The sequence below is a fragment of the Capsicum annuum genome, chromosome 4 (assembly GCF_002878395.1).
Source record: "Capsicum annuum cultivar UCD-10X-F1 chromosome 4, UCD10Xv1.1, whole genome shotgun sequence".
In the NCBI taxonomy this organism is placed as follows: Eukaryota; Viridiplantae; Streptophyta; class Magnoliopsida; order Solanales; family Solanaceae; genus Capsicum; species Capsicum annuum.
In genome coordinates this window covers 162,769,727-162,788,235 of record NC_061114.1, presented here as the reverse complement: position 1 = coordinate 162,788,235, position 18,509 = coordinate 162,769,727, and the positions used below count along the sequence as shown (strand labels likewise).

Below are 18,509 nucleotides of genomic sequence, written 5' to 3'. Positions count from 1 at the left end.
ATGATTTCCCGAAACAATCATAGAGATCATAGTTGATGCGACAACTGGATATAAAGCTATGAAATTTATGGATTCATATTTCAGATATAATCAAATTATAATGTCTCCAAAAGATGAAAAATGCATTGCCTTTTGAACTCCAAAAAGGATATATTGACATAAGTGATGCCTTATGGTCTAAAGAATATGGGTTCCCCAACTTACAATGCAAAACATTTTGATGGCATATCACATAAGAGGGTGGAATGTTAAGTCGATGAATTGGTGGTAAAGACAAAGTCTTAGGATAACCATCTGAAAGACCTTCTGATTGTTTTTGAGAGGTTAAGAAAATTTAACTTAAAAATGAACCCAATCAAATGCGCATATAGAGTTACTTCAGGAAAGTTTCTTTTCTTTATTATGTGTAACCATGGAATTATAGTTGATCCTACAACGATTGATGCAATTCAAAAAAATGCTTGAACCAAAGAAATTGAGAGACTTCATAGTTTACAAGGAAATTTGCCATTCATTCAGAGGTTCATGTCTAACTTGACTAGACAATGTCAACACTTCATTTATTTAATAATGAAAGATGCCCCTTTCCATTGGGGCCAATCAAGTCTAAATATGTTAAAAGCATAAATAAATAGTTATTGAATCCACCTATATTAGGGGAACCAACTCCTAGGAGGCCATTAATACTCTACATTGCACCATAAGAATGCTCACTTGGAGCACTTCTTGCTTAATAGAATGAAGCTAAGAAGGAACAAGCACTGTATTATATAAGTGAAACCTTGATAGGAGCTAATTTGAATTATATGCCTATTAAGAAGATGAGATTAGCTTTTCTTTATGCCATAAAGAAATTAAGGCATTATTTTGAAGCATACATCATCCACGTAATTTCCCAAGCTGATCTCATGAAGTTTGTAATAACTCATCCAATTCTCTCAAGATGTTGTAACGCCCCAAAATCTAGTTCTCGAGACGCATCACGGTGCTCCAAACTACAAGTAGTCCTAAGGTAACCCTGGCTGCTTTCTACTAAGTCTAGATCTCAATATAGGGGAAATATGAATATGAAATCATAATAATGCAGAAAATCTTATCTGAAATATGCCAGAAGTCTTGGTAAAACAATATAGAAAAATCTGAATTCTGAATCAAATGTTTAAAACTAGATCTAGTAGTCCGACAAGTCTCTACTATCTGAATCTAGATAGTCACTAGGAAAGGCCCCCAGCTGACTCAAACTGTCTGAAATGAATAAAGGAACATCTACTAATAAAATAAAAGTATGAATAACTAAGTTCCCAAACTAAGAAGACTCACCAACTACAGGGATATTGATGAGATGCTCGGGAATCACTCATGCTGCTGAGACTGAGCACCTGAACCTACATAATGAGATAATGTAGCACATAGACATATATGTAGATCAGTACTTTGCGAATGTACTGAGTATATGGGGGTGCATGCAATAAGTAAATAATATCACCACAGTTTATAAAATTATGCATATTAAATGTAAATGACTCACACCAGGCTTGAGTAATTTGAAATCTTAAGATCATAAATCATAAATGATAAAACATATAACGTAAGTCTGGTGAGCCATTACACTTAGTCCTAAAATCTGTAACATACTTTATCTTAAAGCTTAAGAATCTTAAAACTATAACTTCTAAATCATATGCTCTTATCTTAATGCTTTAAATCAATAGACTGTTAAAGAGTAGGGGACATATTTTGGGAGGTTCTTCTAACCGACAAACACCATGTGAGTATCCATAGAGTCCCATGCCTGGCCCCCATTAGGTAGGGTTGTTCTACCCTTTCCATCAGAATAGAACTTCTATATTAGTGATCACAATCTGAGTTATTCATGTAGAAGTGGGAATAAATCTGAATCCTACGTTTGCACGTAGTTCTGGGGTCTGAAACTGTAGTAACCTATCCATCTTAGTGCTAAATACTACTCTCATTCTTATGTTCAAAATCTTAATCTACTTCAAAAATAGCACAAGGTATTATAAGAAAACCAATTATGCTTTTCTTTCTTTAAATCTCAAGTTATCTGAACAAGTGGATTCTTTATCTTAGCTTAAGACCAAAAGGTCAAATCTTTGTCAAAATCTGCAAGTAATCTTATCTGAGGGTGCTCATAGCACAAATAATCTTGAAATAACAATCTTAAATTAGGGCCTAACGACCCATGCATTAATCTCATGTTAAAAGATCTAACAATTCATACTTGATAATGTAAACACTTATAATTCGTCATAAAATCTGGAAATTACTGCACAATGCATAGAAATATGAATAAAGTCATGTAATTCAACTTCTAAATCATGGGAAATCTCATAATCTTGCAAATAATAATAATAGATATAAATCCTAACTTTAATTTTATGGGAAATCTCATAAATTACAGTAAATTTGTAATTAAAATAAAGTTTTGGGCACAAGGATGAAAGAATTATCCTTGTTCAAAACCCCCACATACCTTAATTTGATGATTTATATGCTAGAACTTGAATCTTGGATCTCAATTGATATTTTGGAGATGACTTATTAGCGTTCTTGAATTGAAAATTCTCAATCTTGAAGAGTCTTGGAGAATTAATGGAGACATTTTGGATTTCTTGGGGAGGAAGTATGAGACTTAGGGTTTTGTTTAAGAGAGATTGATGAATAAGCATAAAGTGCTGTCAAATATGATTAATCTTTTATTTTTGGATGGATTAGGGATTGGAGAACTACCAAAATACCTCTTTAAAACTTTTATACGAAATTGGAAGGTGTACATTTTCCTGATCTGGGTGGCTGCCACGATGCGCCACTATCCGATTGCTTACTAAAAATCGACGAATGGAAACTGGGAAGACTTCACGACATGGAGACATCGCGGTGTCCCTTTGGAATGCCATTTTGGCACATGAAACGACACGCCATTATTGCGTTGGATCTCCAGAAATTGACAAAGGAGAAATTGACCCTCTCTGTGATGCGCCAATATCATGGAGTTCCACTGGAATAGGGCAATTGGAAATTTACACTGATCCAGGACGCGCTAAGGGTCCAAATAATGGTGTTTTACAATAGGAACTTAAAATAGCCATAACTTCTTACTCTATTATAAGAATTAGGAAAATCTTATATCTATGGAAAGCTAATTCAATTTTCTAAGGAATGGAAAGTCCAAATCTAAGTAATTCCATACCAAATAAATAGTATTTGTTTTGGAAGCTATCCCTTAACACTTTAGGGATGAATTTAAGCTAGGAAAAATCGTGGGGTATTACAATAGCTCCCCCTTGGAAACATTCATCCTTGAATGTGGCTAGTTAAGATAAAATTGTTTAGGAATCTAAGAATATAAGATAGCATGCACAACTGAAATAAACTACAAGTCTAAATCTAAATAATTCTGAGCTTCTGAGTAATCTAGGAGTGCATGAACTTACATGAGGACAACTATATTGCTGAATGTAACGTATTATTAGAAAAGAATTGAATCAAGGAAGAGTGTTACCTTCGGCTACATCTGAGTTTGTGGAGAAAAGATGAGGGCACTTGGCTGACATATCTTCTTTTGTTTCCCAAGTGGTGCCCTCAACAGACTATTTCTACCAAAGAACTTTAACCAAGAGAACTTCTTTACTCGTTAGTCTATGGATCTAATGATCTAAAATGTCAACTGGAATCTCTTCGTAAGAAAGACTATTCTAAATATGTTAGCTTTCTAAAGGAACTACAATAGTGGGGTCCCTGATACTCTTCTTAAGCATAGAGACGTGAAACATAGAATGAACGGCTAACAAGTCTGTGCGCAAATCAAGCTCATAAGCTACTTTCCCAACACGATTTATAATTATGAAAGGACCAACATATCAGGGACTAAGCTATCCCTTCTTTCCAAATCTCTTCACCCCTTTCATGGGTGAAATCTTTAGATACACTAGATCACCAACCTCAAACTCGAGGTCCCTTTTTCTCACATACATGTAGGATTTTTGATGACTCTAGGTTATTTTCAATCTTTCTCTAATCAACTTAAATTTTTCCATAGCTTCAAACACTACATCAGGCCCAAGAAAAGCGGCCTCACCCACCTTGAACCAACCTATGGACGATCTACATCTTCTCTCATAAAGAACCTTAAATAAAGCCATCTGAATTCTAGAATGATAACTATTATTATAAGCAAACTCAATCAATGGAAAATGCTCATCCCAACTACCCTTGAAATCAAGAGCGCATGCCCTCAACATAACTTCTAGAGTTTGGATGGTCCTCGCTGCTTGACCATCTATCTGAGGGTGGAAAGCTAAGCTAAGATGGACTTGGGTACCAAGACCCTTCTAAAAAGCTCTCCAAAACTGGAAAGTAAACTGAGTACCCCTATCTGATATGATAGACAAGGGAACCCCATGTAATCTAACTAACTCTTGAGTATACAAATTAGCATAATCCTCAACTATATAGGACATATGAATTGGCAAGAAATGAGCTTACTTAGTCAATCTGTCTACAATAACCCAAGTCAAAATGGGGATACCAAACTCTTGCAATGTACCAAAGGTCTTTGGTGTTCCCCCTTAACCTGTTGACAAGTTGCACACTTTGCTACAAACTTTGCTATATCACTCTTCATTCCACTCCACCAATAGATTTCCCACAAGTCACGATACATCTTGGTAGCTCCCGGATGGATAGAATAATGCGTACCATGCGCCTCAACCATAATTCTCTGTCTTAACTCATCAACACAAGGCACACACAATCTATTCTGGTATCTTAACACGCTATCTCCCCCTTGGGAGAAAACCTCTACTTTTTGGTCTTTAACCAAATCCTTCAGTTTGACCAAACTAGAATCCTTATCCTGCTTCTCCTTCGCTTCTGAAACTAGAGAAAATTTGGAACTATTCTGAGCCCAAACATTTCTTTCAGTTGAATCAACCAACCTAACACCTAATCTATCCAAATGATGAACTTCTTGAGCTAACTCTTTCTTATCATTCCCCACATGAGCAACACTACCCATAGACAACCTACTAAGAGCGTCTGCCACTACGTGGACCTTTCTCGGATGATACAACACACTCATGTCATAATCCTTCAATAAATCTAACCACCTTCTCTGATGGAGATTCAACTCCCTCTAAGCAAACACATACTACAAAATTTTATGGTCTATGAACAATCAACATGCACACCATACAGATAATATCTCTAGATTTTCAAAACAAACACCACAGCAACTAATTCAAGATCATGGGTCAGGTAATTCTTTTTATGAAGCTTCAACTGTCTAGAGGCATAGGCTATGATCTTACCTCTATATCAACACACAACTCAAACAAACTCTAGAGGCATCACAATAAACAACAAAGCCATTTGTACTATCAGGTAATGCTAGAATTGGGGCTGAAGTAACTAGAGTCTTCAACTCCTGAAAACTCTTCTCGCGGGAATCTAACCATAAAAACTTAACTTTCTTTTGGGTCAATCTAGACATAAAAGATGTGATAGAAGAGAAACCTTCAACAAAACGGTGGTAATAACCAGCTAGATCTAAGAAACTCCTAATTTCTAATGGAGAGATAGGTCTAGGCCAATTCCTTATGGCTTCTGTCTTTTAGGGATCAACTCTAATGTGATCGGTGGAGACAATATGACCGAGAAAGGCTATTGATCTTAGCCAAAATTCAAACTTGCTGAATTTAGTGAATACTTGATAGTCTAAAAGAGTTTGCAAGATAACTTTAAGATGATCTACATGGTCATCCTCACTACGGGAGTACACAAGGATATTATCTATGAATACTATGACAAACCTGTATAGATATTGCTTGAACACTCGATTCATGAGGTCCATGAAAGCTGCTGGGGTATTGGTTATCCTGAAAGACATGACTAGAAACTCAAAATAACCATAATGGGTTTTAAAAATTTTCTTTGTAATATCACATTCCCTTATTTTAAGCTGATGATAGTCGAATCTAAGGTCTATCTTTGAGAAATAACTTGCACCTTGGAGCTGATCAAATAAGTTATCAATTTTAGGAAGAGGATACTTGTTCTTGATTATAACTTTATTTAGCTGATGATAGTAGATGCACATATGCAAAGAACCATCTTTCTTTTACATGAATAGGATGAGAGCACCCCATGGAGAAACACTAGGCCTTATGAAGCCTTTATCTAGAAGATCTTTGAGTTTCTCCTTCTACTCCTTAAGCTCTACAGGAGCCATATGATAAGGAGGTATAGAAATAGGCTGAGTATCTGGGAGAAGGTCAATACCAAATTCTATATCTCTATCGGGAGGTACCCCTGGGAGATATTCTAGAAAAACATCAAGAAACTCATTGACCACTCCGACGGACTGTATTGTTGGAATCTCAGACTTAGTGTCCTTAACTTGAACTAGGTGGTAAATGCAACCTTTGGATATCAACTTTCTTACCTTAAGATAAGATATGAAATGACTCTTGGGAGACATTGAATTACCCGATGACTCAAAGATTGGCTTATCTAGGAACTAAAATTTTACCACACGGGTGCAACAAACTATAGAAGCATAATAGGAATAGAGCTAATTCATACCAAGAATAAGATAAAAATAAACCATATCTAAATCTATCAAGTTTGCTAATATGACTTTATGAAGGATAGTGATAGGACACTTCTTATATATTTTCTTAGAAACAACTGACTCTCCTACTGGCATAGAAACCAAGAGATGCTCGGGGATCTTTTTAGAATTTATCTTAAAATTCACAGCAACTAGTGGGGTCATATAAGAGAAAATCTACCCAGGGTCTAACAACACATAACATCAAAATAAAAGACACAAGCATACCAGTCACAACATTGGGTGAATCCTTCTGCTCCTGATGGGACGTAAGGCATAAAACCTAGAGGAGCTAGTGCACTATTAGCCTGAGTCTAAGGACAAACATCTCTATTACCCCGTCTAGTATATGGGCACTTTTTGATTCCGTGAACCTGCTGGCCACAACCATAACAACCCTTCTGGCACCACAAATATTCACCTCCATGATTCTTACCATACTTAGCACATAGGGGATGATTAGGCTTCCCACTCATACTATTTTGAGATTTGGACATAGAAGACTTACCCCACTATTCTTGCCTATTTTTGGGTGCAGGATCACTGGTTAAGGAAGGTGCAGGCATAGATGAACGATTCTAAAATTGCAAATGATTTCCTCCTCCATACCTATTCTAACCATGATTAAACTGCTTTGTTCTAGCCTTCTTATTTTCTCTCTCTCTTTTCTTCCTTTTTTCTTCCTCAATCTACTGAGTGCGCATCATCAATATAGGAAGATCCATGTCTCTAATGAGCATAGCAGTCCTACACTCCTTAACCTCTAACTCAAACACACCGATCACAAACTTACTCATGCTTGACCTAGGGTCAGCCATCTTTTCAAGGGCATACTTAGACAACTAGTTAAACTTGAGGCAATTCTCCTTCACTGTCATTGAGCCCTGCCTTAGGTTCATGAAATCTTATATCTTAGCTTTCCTCATCTCACGTGGCAAAAACTTATCTAATAATGCATCCTGAAATATCTACCAAGTCATGGGAGCTACATTTTCTTATCTACTTTTCTTCCACATCACCATCCAATCATAAGCAACATCCTTCATCCCAGAGGATACCAATTCTATACTCTTATCTTTAGAAATATGCATAATTCAGGTGATCTTCTTTACCTCATCTAGATAAAGTTGTGGGTCCTCATCTGCTTTTAACCCAAAGAATTCTAGCGATTTCATCCTCATAAAATCTTAGATTTTGGCAGTGGCTAAGTCCCTATCCTGCTAAGATGGGACTGTAGCCTAATGGTTGCCTTGAACATTAACTATCACAGCTTGGACTAGCACCTGAAAGGCAGCCTAAAACTCTGTATGTGACTTATTCGTTCAAAGAATTTGTAGGATGAGGTGGCTGGTTATCCTTTCTGCGGGAGTTAGCTCGATGAGGAGGCATTTTCTATCATGTGAAAGCATGATTTAGAAGTAGATAGAGACAATGAATACACGATAGATCATGAAGAAGAGATGATTTCCTAAAACACTCCACAGCCTCTTGCTCATAGAAGTGGCGTACTTCACACCGATGATTAAGAGTCTATGTAACACAGCTTGTCTGACTACCTAGGACTCTCTAAACCTTAGGCTCTAATACCAAGTTTGTAATGCCCTAAAATTTAGTTCTCGGGATGTCACACGGTGCTCCAAACTATAAGTAGTCCTGAGTTAACCCTGGCTACTTTCTACTAATTCTAGATCTCAACATAGGGTAAATAATAATATGAAATCATAATAATGCGGAAAATCATATCTAAAATATGCTAGAGGTTTGGGTAAAACAATATAAAAAAATCTAAATTCTGAATCAAATGTCTAAAACTGAATCTAGTAGTCCAACAAGCCTCTACTATCTGAATCTAGATAGTCACTGGGACAAGCCCCTAGCTGACTCAAACTGTCTAAAATAAATAAAGGAATATCTACTAATAAAATGAAAGTATGAATAACTAAGTCCCCGAACTAAGAGGACTTACCAACAGCAGGGATGTAGATGAGATGCTCGGGAATCACTCATGCTACTGAGACTGAGCACCTAAACCTACATTATGAGATAAAGTAGCACATAGACATATATGCAGATCAGTACTTTGAGGATGTACTGAGTAAATGCGGGTGCATGCAATAAGTAAACAATATCATCATAGTTTATAAAATTATGTATGCTAAATGTAAATGACTCACACAGGATTGAGTAATCTGAAATCTGAAGATCATAAATCTTAAATTATAAAATATATAACGTAAATCTAGTGAGCCATTACACTTAGTTTTGAAATCTATCATATACTTTATCTTAAAGCTTAAGAATTCTAAAACCATAACTTCTAAAACATATACTCATATCTTAAAGCTTTAAATCACTAGACTATTGAAGAGTAGGGAACATATTTTGGGAGGTTCTTCTGACCGACATACACCATGTGAGCATCCAGAGAATCTCACGTCTGGCCCCCGTTAGGTAGGGTTGTTCTACCCTTGCCATCAGAATAGAACTTCTATCTTAGTGATCACATTCTGAGTCATTCACATAAAAGTGGAAATAAATCTAAGTCCTACGTTGGCATGTAGTTTTGGGGTCTGAAATAGTAGTAACCTACCCATCTTGGTGATAAATACTACTCTCATTCTTATGCTCAAAATCTTAATCTACTTCAAAAATAGCACATGGTTTTACAAGAAAACCAATTATGATTTTCTTTCTTTAAATCTTAAGTTATCTGAACAAGTGGATTCTTTATCTTAGCTTAAGATCAAAAGGTCAAATTTTTGTCAAAATCTATGAGTAATCTTATCTGAGGGTGCTCATAGCACAAATAATCTTGAAATAGCAAACTTAAATTGGGGCCTAACGACCCATGTATCAATCTCATGTTAAAACATCTAAAAATTCATTCTTGATAATGTAAACACTTATAATTCATCATAAAATCTGGAAATTACTGCACAATGCATAGAAATATAAATAAAGTCATGTAATTCAACTTCGAAATCATGGAAAATCTCATAATCTTGCAAATAATAATAATAGATATAAACCCTAACTTTAATTTTATGGGAAATCTCGTAAATTACAGTAAATTTGTAATTAAAATAAAGTTTTGGGCACAAGGATGAAAGAATTATCCTTGTTCAAAACTCCACATACCTTAGTTTGATGATCTAGATGCTAGAACTTGAATCTTAGATCTCAATTGATGTTTTGGAGATGAATTTTAGATTTCACGAATTGGAAATTCTCAATCTTGAAGAGTCTTGGAGAATTAATGGAGAAATTTTGGATTTCTTGGGAAGGAAGCATGAGCCTTGGGGTTTTTATTAATAGAGAATGGTGAATAAAGCATAAAGTGCTCTCAAATAAGATTAATCTGTTGTTTTTGGATGGATTAAGGGTTGGAGAATTACCTAAATACCCCCTTTAAACTTTTATACAAAACTGGAAAACGTACATTTTCCTAATCTTGGTGGCCACCACGACACGCCACTATCGTGGTGGCTTACTAAAATTGATGAATGGAAACTGGGTAGACTTCATGATGCGGAGACATCGCGGTGCCCCTTTGGAATTCCATTTTGGCACATGACGTGATGCACCACTGGAATTGGACAATTGTAAATTTACACTTATCCGCAACGCGCTAAGGGTCTAAACGATGGTGTTTTATAACAAACATAAAATAGCCACAACTTCTTACTCAGTTATCAGATTCAGGAAAATCTAATATCGTAGGAAAGCTAATTTAATTTCCTACGTAATGGAAAGTCCAAATCTAAGGAATTTCATACCAAATAAATAGTATTTGTTTTGGAAGCTATCCCTTAACACTTAAAGGATGAATTTATGCTAGGAAAAATCATGAGGTATTACAGATATCTAGCAAGATATTGTATATTATTTAACCAATATGGGATCATTACATACCTTAAAAGGCTGTGAAAGGGAAAGAACATTCCAATTTTCTCATCGATGCTATGACCTGTACCAGGGCATGGCTATGATAGGTATCTCAATCCCACCATGGACTGACGGCCACCCCCTTAGCCTAACCTCAAGAGAACAATAATAACAATAAATCTAAATTCAATCAGTATAGTAATAAAAGATAAATAAGTCAAATGAAATTTCTAAGAGTCCAAACCAATAATCCAACCCACATTTTTTCAAAAAAGCCTCTAAAACCAGAATACCAACTGAGTCGGCATACTAATAGAAATTACCCCTATGGAAATAAACTTATTGGAGATGGTTAACAAAGTATTGCAATACGCGGTCTATTGCAATGCTTTTAAGCGATGCCAAAAATAATTGTTCTATTAGCTATAATTTAACCCTATAACCATCGCTTTTGACACTAAGCGTTGCAATAGGTAAATGAAATAAGCTATTGCAATGGTTATAATTTTATTGCCTCCATTTTCACTGCTAATTTTATTCAGTCCAACAAAAATAAAATAGTTTATTAATAAAATATCTCAACGCTACTTCTACTCTAATCCAGTACTAGTCATTGCTTAAATATTTTAACATAAACAACGACTGTAAAAGTGTGATTTTAATATTTCATGAGGTGCCGGTGTCGGTAGTGAGTTGCAATTACGATTAGGGAAAAAAAAAAAGGGGAAACAACATAGTTCTGAGGCAATTTGTGATTAGGGATAACTTGGTTTCAAGTAAGTTTGTTCGGTTGATTTTTGCAATTAGTGAAAATTTACATTTTTTGGACCTTCTTTTTTCCTACTTTGTTTGTGGGGTTTTCACTAATTGTGTATAGATCTTGTGAGATTACTTACTAGTGGGTGTTCAGTATTTCAGCTATATTTGCTATTAATTTCTCTAATTTTGATTGTGAGTATTCTGTATTTCCTTGAATTTGGTGTGCTTTTTGAGTTTCTAAACTGTGGGTATCTTTAAAGATTCATTTTTTGCTTAATTTGAGCTCTAAGGAGTTTTCTTTAAAGAGGGTCATGAGGCTATTGGGAGCTTTTATCATAATGTCTTAAATGGTTTCTGATTCTTGTAAAGCTGTTAGTGTTGTATCTAACGATTTATAGGAGTTTTTGCAGTCTAATTCTGATGAACTTCCTAGGAGTTTGAAACAGTAACCTAAAATTGCAAGATCTGAGAAATTTACCAATTCTATGGTTAAAGTTTCGCTGGCTCTAATAGTTGGGATATTAAGGGGGTATGGGAGTAAAAATAAGAGTGAGATTGAGGAGGTACGTGGTTCAAGTTTTGTTGAAATGGATAGAATGATAAGTACTGTTGGGACTAGATTTGTTTCTATTGTTGTTGGTAGCTTTGCAAGGAACTTGATTATGGGTTTTTATTCGAATAGTGGGTTGGATGAGGGGTTGAATGGGAATTGTCAGTTTGTGGTCCCTTATATGAAGGAGAATTCATCATAAGTGCCAAGATGGATTGATGTGGTTTGTACTGATAGATGTAAATTAATGATTGCTGATTGTATCCAGACATTTGTAAGCACTGTTGTTGCAGTTTACCTCAACAAAACAATACATATAAACGTATATGATGATTTTTTTCTGGGTTAACCAATCCGAAGAATCAGGCCAATGTGAAGGACTTTCTAGTTTCCGTTTGTAGTAGGGCTATTGAAATGCTAGTGAAGATGTATCATCAAGTGATGACAGCTTCTGATTTGAGTTTGAATTTTGCTTTGATTTTGAGTTTTAATCAATTACAAAATGTGGGTTTGAATTCTTATTTGAGTTTGAGTTTTAATCGATTATAAAGTGTGAGTTTTATTCTTGTTGATTTATTGGGGAAAGTGATGAGATAATTTGGTGTTTAATTTAGCTGGATTTTGATTAATTTGGATATTGGTATTGATTTGTTTGTTTGTTTTTGTATTGTAAAGTTGAGTTTAGGAAGCAGATTTCATATTCATTCTAGTTTATGTATTTAATCACCCCGAATCCTTATTCTCTCTCTTTTTCTACATACAAGTCCCATGCTATAAGGGTGTTTTATTGGTGCATACCTATGTTCGAGTGTCTGTTTATGCATTACGCTAAGTCTATTAGGAGCACGAACATTTTCAATATGATAACAACATCATGTAAACTTCAAACAATATAATTTCGAGTCTAACATTAATGAATGAACAAATGGTGAAGGAATTTACCATGATGAAAGTTCTAGTTATGCTACTTGTGTTCATTGATGTTGTTATTGTTGTTTCACATTTTTGAAGAGTCTAAGCAGCCTAGATAAGAGATATAGTTAAGTTTTATATCCATGCTTATTTAGAAAGTTAATCACTTTAATTCTAATTATAAAGAGAACATTACGTCTCAGTATTTGCTCTTTCATTTCTTTCGCAGGATTCAATTAACTATGCAACAGTAGGAGCTTCTTCTAAGCTAGCAGCCGTTCTTTCAAGATATCCATTTTAGGTATGTTAGGGGTGTTATAAGTTTGTTTTATCTTTATTGAGAATAAACATTAAGCTTTGGTTTTTATTGTGTTACAGCGTAAGAAACTAATGTTTTGAAAGGTTCAAATTCTGATGGCATCAATATAGTAAGGGTGATTTTTTTTCCTATTTGCTTATGTTTTATGGGTAGAGTGTTACCATATACTTGTTCTGTTGGAAGGTAACAAAATAAGATACTCAAAATTGTCAATCTAACTTGGGTAATACTGGCAGGGTAAATGTCTGATTCAGTGCTGAAAAATGGACAAGTCCAGTATATTGCAACCAGGTTTTTGGTGATTGGGATAGATATATACTATATCTTCTCATCTATTTTTTAGTTTGATTTAGATGATCAGATATGGTAGTTCTCACCTTGTGACCCATTGCTATTTTTTGTATGGCCGGTTCTCTCTACTTATATGGAATCTGTTATATGCTAGGTTGGCCTTGCTAAAATTAAAGTTGCAAGTGAGAAAACTGGTGGACTAGTTGTTCTGATAGAAATTTTTGGTCATAGTGTTTTCAAGGATTCTCAGAAATAAGTTTTCCAGTCAGGTGGTAATGATCTTGGACTGTCATCAAAGTAAGGTTGATGAACATTGTTTGGTTTGATTGCTTCCCCCAAAACACACACACACACAAGAACATACAGATAGACAGAGACCCTACAACCCTGGCTCCTTTCAAAAGAACAGAAGAAATTTCTTGATGAAATCTAGTACTTTAGAACCTCTAATTTCTGTAAGTTTTGAAACTTAATCGTATTAGATGAACTATTCATGTCACTTTGTACTGTTTTTACTCTTAACGCTATTATACTAATTATACATGTCGGTTTATACTTTTGTTACTCGTGATGCTATTTTACTAATTTTTCATGTTGGTTTGTACTTTTGTTGAATCTGAGGATAGATATTTTGATTGTTAATTAATATATGCTCAAATACCCATGTGAATGACTCATTTCCAGCTACAAAAATGAATGTACTAATTTTCTTTTTTCATTCTTTCAGATTCTAAGGAAGTTTTGTGCTGGACTTTTTACGACATATAACTGCTTGAAAATACCTTTCTTAATATGTAGCTCTTCTATATAAATTAATACATATTTATTGAGCAATATTTTCTTATTGAATGAGTTCTATCTGGTGTTATTAGGTAAATCGCAATGGATAGCACTTAACATTTTAGTTCTGATACTTACCCTCTTTGAATCATGTTTCTCATAGCTTTTTATTTCGTAGTCATGCTTGTTCATTCTATTTGTTCTAGGGATATATTCTATCGGATGACTTCATATACTTGAATAGTAAACTTATCTCTATGTGACCTATAGATCAAGGGTTCGAGCAGTGGAAGCATCCACTAATGCTTGCATCAGGGTAGGTTGTTTACACCACACCCCTTGAGGTTTATGATTTGTGCATCGGGCTTCCTTCCTTCCTGATCTGGCTTCTCTGATCACTTATTACTAGGCTTAGAGGTGTCATACATTTTTCTCGAGTGGAATTAAGACAGAATAAAAATAGATGACTGAACCTTATTCTAGTTATATTGGGTGCTTATTTATTTATATTTTTGTTATTTTGACTAACAAAAAGAAGTTGAAGCATTTGACCAGTGATCTGCTACTTTAGCCTCTATGTATTATATCAACCGATGCTTCTATTTTCTGAACTTGTTTCTTATCTCTTTTTCTGTGTCTCTGCTTTGTGTTTGTCTGTTAATTTTTAAAGAGGGTTTTCACTTCTTTTGTTGCTGGAGTCCTTGATTTGAATTGATGTTGATGGGAGACATCTAACCTAGTATTACTATATTTTTTTTGAAGAAATTTGGTGATATCAGAACCCTATATACTTCATGCAAGCATAGGGGCTTTGTGATGATATCTTACTATGACATCCGAGCCACTCGAACTGTAATGCATGCTTTACAAAATAAGCACTTGAGACGAAGAAATATCGACATTTATTTTTCTATTCCTAAGGTTTGAATCCATATTATGTAGACAGGTGAACATGGAAGGACAATTCTAACTAATGTTCTTTATTGCTGCATCCAGGAAAATCCATCAGAGAAAGATATTAACCAAAGAACTCTTTTTGTGTTCAACTTGGATCCATCGGTATCCAATGAAGATCTTTGGCAAATCTTTGGAGCATATGGGGAAGTCAAGGAGGTATCACTTTTACTTAATTGTTCACTGTTAATGCTATATTTCTATCTCTCCAGAATTATAGAACTTTTAAGCTCCACTAAATCATATTGTATGTAAAATGCAGATCAGAGAAATGCCACATAAACTCCATCATAAGTTCATCGAATTCTATGATGTAAGAGCAGCTGATGCTTCTTTTAAAGCATTAAATTGTAATGACATAGCTGGAAAGCAGATAAAACTTGAACCCAGTCGTCCAGGAGGAGCCCGTCGAAAGAATGTTCTGGTTCTGCTATTAAAAACTTTCCTTTTTTTCACTTTTCGGTGTAATTTCATGATGAAATTTACAAGCTAGCATTTTGACCAATTTACAAGTGCTCATGGACAAACATGCATAACAAAAAGGAAGAAAACTTAATGCAAAAGAAAGAAAGAAATTGAAAAGTAAAAATACTTTCTCTGGTAATTCAGTATATTAAAGAAAGCGTGATATTCATGTTGGTACTGAGCATGCTAGATTTCTCAGAATCTTTTTACGTGTTGTTTAAGATGAAATTTCTTTATTTTTTGGATGGAATGCTCTGTTAGGAGGCTATGACTCCATTACTCTGTTAATATGGATTTTAGGCTTAACTTGACTATCAAATTGTATAACTGCAAGTTAACTGGTGATGGAACTTAATTTCTGTTTGGGTGTAATCTTCTATTAGTAGCCGACAATACCATTTCTTTGGTAATAAAAGAACACTATTGGTCCAGTAATATGGATTTTGGACTTATAGTACTATCAAAGTATAGCTGCAAAACTAGAATTCTGCTGCAAATATGTTCAACTTTGTCATGCTTATGATTCTACTTTAATTATTATATGCATATATGTATATATGTATATATATATATATATATATATATATATACATAAATAGGATTTGAAGTTTATAGGTTTTTAATTTGTCACCTAACCCAATAGCTCGTCTTAGTAACTGGCAATAAAATTTGAAGTTTATAGGTTTTGAATTTGTCACCTAACCCAATAGTTCGTCTTAGTTACTGGATTCCACCATTAAATATTCAAACATATCTAATGAATTCCTGAGACAAGTAGTACGTGGTCCTAGCAAAAGCTATTGGGTTCGTTTGAACCCTTGGCTAATACTTTGTACTACCTTTTGCTGAGCTTAATACCTCATTTTGTTTAAGTTAGTTAAGGGCTAGAATTGCAATGTTGGGCCCTCTGAATTGGCTTGGAATTTAAAATATTGTGCCTAAAGCTAAAGACCATTCAACCTAGTTTAGATATTGTAGGAAATGAACAAAAGCAGAAAAATAGAGTTAGGACACAGAAAATAGAAAAGGAACTCAAGTAAATTAGTCCAAAGAAGGTGATACATTTGACTGAGCTCCAAGCGGGATGAAAGTACTTGCAGATGAAGTACCGACGAATTAATTTTGGTTCTTAGAGTATTGTGGATAGTGATAGTCGGTGTGTTCAATAAGAAATAAGGCAACATTCTTGATTTTCTTAATTTTTCTCTATTGATAATAAATTTGGATTCTCAGAAGATTTTAAATTATTGTTGTAAATGAAGATTGGATCCATACTTAGTCTTGGAAGTTGTTTTTCAATATTCTTATAAGCAATTGAATTTGTTTGATGATAATATAGGTGTATTGTATTCTCTTCTAGGCCGTATTGTGCTCTACTGTTGGATCCTACCTGCACTTGTTCTAGGAAGTGGGAGGGCTCTGCTGGTACAGGATTCAATTTTTATTTGTTAGGAGAAGCGCTTGCTAATCAACCAACAAATCGTCCATTATTGGTAGTAACAATCAAGGCCAGTTTCTGTTTCTTGATCTGTTAGTAGTAAGAATCAAGATTGTTTTGCATACTGGATATGTTTTGACGTTGTTGAGTATACTGGGTATATTTTGATGTTGTTTTGGAGTATACTGGTTATGTTTTGATGGTGTTGAGTGTTTAGAATTATGGTTGCGCTTATTTCTGGTGAATTATATGGATGGTGGCGTAGAAGAAATATTGCTTCTTTCTTATGGTGAAGGTGTGGAATTTTTCTGTTTGGTGATTATGGGTAGTGGATTAGAAGAAAGATTGTTTCTTTCTTATGGTTTGCAGCTAGGATTTTTGTGTTGGTACTGTTTAGTGTTCGTATGTTGGTATTTCTAATAGTTCCTCCTTTATGCGGTATGTATTCAGCTGCTATATTTGTTGTTCCTTGTAAATGGTTTAGTTGTGGATATTAGTGAGATATTGTCTTATGGATTGGTCTATTTTCCGCACCTAAATATACATGCTCATATGAGCAATTATGCTTGAATTACCTTGATTTAGATGGATTCTTGATTCTGATAACTATTTTGAACTATCATAAAGGAAAAAGAGTCAGAAATAGGAAAAGAAAAGAAAATCTGATGTGCTCTGATAAATATGCAGACAGGGAGAACTGTGTGCATACACACGGGACATGTTAAATGCCATTTGGAAATCATTCAACATCACTTTTTGACCATTAGATAAGAGAGAATGTTGGGGGACGGGGTGGTGGTAAAGATGCTAGTTATGATTTTCTTGTGTACGTTTGTCGGAGAATCCCGCTACTTTATGCATAGTTTCTCCTGCACTGATTCCTAACTTCGGAACCACTTGAATAACCGTGCTCATTTTTAAATATCTGTGTGATATGAAAGTACTGCGATCCTTTTTCCTACTATTTAGATTGCTTTTAATCATTATTGATACAAAGCTGCAGTATTCTTATATAAAAAGCTGCAGTTTTCTACTACAGTGTCTTCACATCTTGGGATTATGATTTTTATTTTCCATTTGAGGTGCGCTTCTTTTGGTACTGGTTCCTATTTTTAACTCACGTTAAGAAGATTCTTGGAACGTAATTTAATCTGCAGAGTGTAAGTATATAGTTTTGATGTGTTGTCTTACATGCAGAACAGACATTCTACCAACTCCCAAGATATATTTCTTGATATGAGTATCTTCCTGTTGCTCATATGTGTAGATATTTCGCTTTCAGCTTCTTTCAGATTCTGTCATTAGCTTCTAGTTCGTTCGTTTTTGCTTTCTTGTTTATAACATAAAGCTTCCCTATAATAATTATGTGAGTTGAATGTGATTGTGTCTTCCCATTGAATTTAGTGGGACAAAAGAGAAACATTTCACAAGTTGCTTCATCTCAAAATGTCCTCTACTTGAAAGTTTGTTCTTACATGAATGTAATATATTTCAATCTATGGTTCTGCTTTATCCTCAAAGCATC

The 18,509-nt window shown here is 34.7% G+C and overlaps 1 pseudogene; it reads left to right on the top strand.

The window, feature by feature from the left end:
* The first annotated feature begins 2,859 nt into the window (after positions 1-2,859).
* On the top strand, positions 2,860-18,296 carry LOC107852474 (annotated as a pseudogene).
* The last annotated feature ends 213 nt before the right edge of the window (positions 18,297-18,509 follow it).